This window comes from Artibeus jamaicensis, unplaced genomic scaffold, assembly GCF_021234435.1.
Source record: "Artibeus jamaicensis isolate MK-2021 breed Jamaican fruit bat unplaced genomic scaffold, CSHL_Jam_final contig_1769, whole genome shotgun sequence".
Taxonomy (NCBI): domain Eukaryota; kingdom Metazoa; phylum Chordata; class Mammalia; order Chiroptera; family Phyllostomidae; genus Artibeus; species Artibeus jamaicensis.
Window position 1 is genome coordinate 73,370 of NW_026521346.1, and position 4,622 is coordinate 77,991.

The 4,622-nt window shown below is 36.4% G+C and overlaps 1 pseudogene; it reads left to right on the forward strand.

Moving 5' to 3' along the window:
* Window positions 1-2,794: 2,794 nt before the first annotated feature.
* LOC119055530 (non-histone chromosomal protein HMG-14-like) lies at window positions 2,795-3,100 on the forward strand (annotated as a pseudogene).
* The last annotated feature ends 1,522 nt before the right edge of the window (window positions 3,101-4,622 follow it).

The window sequence follows — 4,622 nt, forward strand, 5'->3', positions numbered from 1 at the left end:
GGTAAAGGAATATGTCATGGAGCCACTAATCAGAACCCCAACTAGTCATCTTGCCCCTCCTCTGCGAGTCTCTTGTCCCTCATGCATAACATGGAGATAATGCCAGTTACCTTATTTATAGGATTATTGTGAGTTCTAAACAAGGTACCAAGTAGCAGGTGTGAAAGTGCTTGGAGAGAATATGTGACTCAGTCTTGTGAGTTTATTTCCTTCAGTGCTTCATTGATCCTTACCTCCTGACTTGTTTTTGATCCTAGAAGCTCTGCTACCACTTTCTCACTGGATTTGTTGATTTTTGACTGAATGGCCTTTCCTACTGATGCCCGATGGTAAGGAGAACTGATTTTGTTCAAGGAAATAATATGTCTAGTCCCATGGTGGGACTTGGGATTTCCCCAATCCAGTCATGGCTATCCCATTTCCCTTTGTCAAATGATGGTTACTCCAGCCCAGCTTCTTCTATAGTTAAAGGTGTCTGGCCATGAGACCAAGTTCTGCCCAATTAGATGTATGGGAAATGTTTTGGAAACTTCTGTGATATTTATAATTTTTAAATAAGAAGGGCAGATGTTGGATAAGAGAAGGGTGGTACTTGAAATGTGATGGAGATACCTAGAGCTTTTGCAGCCTTTGTGACAGCATGAGGTTGTAGTCTCAACTGGCGAAAAAACAGTTGAGTGGGAAGATGGAAGCCATGGTGTCCTCGTGGCATCTCTGAGCAGCTGAATGAGAGAATGGGTGCTTACAGACTTCTTACCACAAGAAAAAAACAGTAAGGCTTATTTTGTTTAGACTTTTGGCTCCCAACTTCAGTTTAAACTCATTTGAAGTTAACTTTTATAAATACTAATACTGGCCTTATATTCAGAAATTCTGATTTTATTATTCTATATCATGACTTTGGATTTTTTTAATAAATTGTTATAAATGCTGTCAAACTGATAAATCATAAGTTAAATATAATAAAGAACCCACATGTAAATCCCACCCAACTTTAACAATCATGAGCTCTCAGTCAATTTTATTTTATCTACATTTACTAACTCCCCCTTCAGGCAAACCCCAGACATTCATTTTATCTATCTATCTATCTATCTATCTATCTATCTATTTCCCTAAAAAGCACTACTTCAGTAATGCAATGCATACTATTATCATGCCTAAACAATAATTAATAATTTCTTAATATCTTCAATACTCATTCACACATAAATTTTCCCTTACTCTCTTATAAGTACAAGAGTAGTGTTTTTGCTTTGTTTTCTAATTCAAAATCCCATTTAGTCTCATGCATTGTAATTTCTCAATATGCCTATTAATTCTCTGTAAAATTCACCCTCTCTTACTCTCTTTTTTTCTTTTGAGAAATTAGTCCTTTGTTCTCTGGAGTCATCCACATGCACAATTTTGCTTATTCCATTTTTTGATGCATCATTTAACACATTCCTCTGTCCCCTGTTTTTCTTGTAAATTGAGATTTAGATCTAGAGTCTTCTCCTGATTCAGTTTTCATATTTGGCAAGAATGTCTTCAAGACAGTGTCACATTAGTCCATTAGGAGGCACATACTGCATGGTTGTTCCTCTTTTTGTAATGGGATCAGATGTTGGTGTTCATTGTCTAGAGTACTTGTGTCATTTGACAGTTAAAATGGAGATTTTAAATTTATTTTTCTTCATTTGCTAGATGGAATTCTTCAATGAGAAACTGTAAGATTGGTAACCAATCTTACAGTACATATGCTTAACACAGGATAATTGTTTGTTTTATTATTTGTCTCTGCCTACTCAATTTCAAAATAATAAATTAATTTCTTTGCATTTAATAATGGTGACCATGAGATCTTTGTCCTTTTGAAGCCACTCTGGACCCAATAATGATATGTTTAAATCCATTTTAGTTATTGTTCTTATTGACACTCAATTTTTTCTGTCTACACAGAAGCGAGCACAAAGGTGGTACTCAGTAAATGTGTACTCAAAGTATGTCAAATAACTGAGTGAGGTGTACTGACAGTGTATTTGATTGTTTTATTTTAACATTATATTACTATGCTTATCCTCCCATCAAATGTTTGAGAGTGACATTACTCCTTTGCTATCTTTGGTGTCATTCAAGTATTACTACATTTGAAGACAAAAATTGTCTTCATTGCATCTTTCCTTTAATTAATGGGACCAGTGACTCTCTACTAAGTTCATGGATTTAATTATCTTCTGGCTTACAAAATTCATTTCCCTACATTACCACTAATTTTCCCTCAACACTTTTCTTCATGCTCACTGGGACCATCATCTGCCCTATTTCCAAGAACCTTGAATAGCTCAAATTTCCCCTTTCTGTAACATATCTCTTCCTTATCATTGTGCCAGCACTCCTATGAAAATGTATTTGATTCACTGAGTAGTTTCTCTGTAAATCAAGTGTCTTTACTCTGCTTCTTCATCTCAATAGTTATTCCAATTATGGGTGTGCAATTTGAGGGCGGAGTGTTTAGGCCTTCAATTTTCTGATTTCTTACAGGGGGCTAAGAGCTAAGCTCTCCTTGTACAATGAGCTCCACAAAACACAATTAGAACACTATGAAACATACAAAGTCTGGGATGTGGAAAACATTTGCACACATGATTGGTTGAATACACTTTCTATATAAGGAGTGTTGGATTAGGTGGGGTCCGAGCAGTTTGGTCAGTGGGAGAAGTGGTGTTGGCCAAGCAGTCCAGGTTTGCAAAGGTTCTTTGTGCCCTGAGCACCTCAGGCACCAGGCACCAGGCATATACCACCCCCTGCTAAGATGCCCAAAAGGAAGCTCAGCTCCACCCAGCGGGCAGCGAAGTAGGAACCCAGGAGGAGATGGGTGAGGTTGTCAGATAAACCTGCTCCTGCAAAAGTGGAAATCAAGCCAAAAAGGCAGCAGGAAAGGATAAATCTGCAGACTAAAATAATGCAAATGAAAGCAAAAAGGGGAGCAAAGGGAAAATAGACCAAAGTGGCTCACCAGTAACCTAAGGAACATCTACCTGCAGAAAATGGAGAAACTAAAAAGGAAGAGAGTCCAGCCTCGCAAGAAGCAGGAGAAAAAGAAGCCAAGTCTGATTAATATCATATATCATGTCTTACCAGTGGTCCCTGTCTCCCTTCTTGTACAATCCAGAGGAATATTTTTATCAACTATTTTGTAAATGCAAGTTTTTTAGTAGCTCTAGAAAAATTTCTAAGAAGGAGTAAATTCCACCTCATCCTATTTTTTTAAACTGTAAATGATTTTTTGAAGAGAAGAAATCATTTGCTAGTTGTCTATTTATTTATTTATTGATACAACCAGAAAATAGTGGGATATTGCATATGGGAGGCTTTGATTGTCTTGGGTGTCAGCTTAACATTGTATAAATGGGGGTAGTTTTTATATCCTATAGTACAAAGCATACTAAATGGCAATTTGGAGTCAGTCATGCATTTACTATGTCTTGAACATTTAAAATTATTTCTATTCTCATGTTTTTGGTAGAATTGTTTCATAAAAAAACAATTTCTCGATCTTGGGTCTGCCTATCAGAATTGTGTGCACTCTGTAATATCTTTGTTGTGGTAGTCCAGTTTTCCTACTAAGTTTGTTAGTGTGCTATGGAAGATTGAAAATTTGATTATGTAATATATAAAATATTAAATTGTGATTAGTCAGGCTTTGATGTGACAGCATATCAACATTTGCAGATATTGGTACTTGATACTCTATTAAGAAAATTAGTTCCCAAAATTTAAGCTGGAAAGTCACTGGAATAACTTCAGAAAAGAATCACAACTACATGACTTTACATTTTTGATACATATATTAAGAATTATGTACAAATTGAAATGTCTGTGTACTTATCCTCAGAGCAACCAATAAAATCTCACTTATGAAAAAAAGAAGTGTTGCATTAAATATAGGGGAGTTAGACAACCATTTGAATTTATCCCATTCCTCCAAGAGAACACAGTAATATTTACACAAGGATTGCTAAGATATATGCAGGAATTGGTTGGCCATCATGTTGGTGTATAGATACTTTTTTACAATTTTTAACCCCCAAATTAGACTTCTTTCTGGGAGAGCTATTCCAGCATTTGGCTATCAGGCAACTCATTTCTAGCAAAGTGTGTTTCACCAATTTTTTTGTAGCAATTGTGGGTAGTGGTGGGAAATTAACAAGGTTGAATAACTAATGATCCCAGTTTTCAGAGTTCTTCATATTTCCCATATGAATTAGCCCAAAAGCAACAGGATTGTAGTGTCAGCTTTGGTTTTGTAGTTGTATCCTCAGCTAGCACTGGAAACATTGGACGAGTGTGGTGTGGACATTTTCAAGAAATGGAGACTGCCTTAAAATGGAGATACATTTTTTTCCTGTTTAATCTCAAAATTAAGCTATTTTCTGAATGTGCTATTCCCATACTTGGCAATCAGGCATTTCAGGCCTGACTGAGAATGCTCTCCCACACCTTAATGTAATTGTGGTGGGCAATAATGTCTGAAAAATGTTGAAGCTGCTGAAGTGACTTATAATCCAGCCTCTGTGATTCTTTGTGGCCTCTTCATATCATTGCAAGTAGCACCCCAAGGTGTCATGGTAGATGTGGAT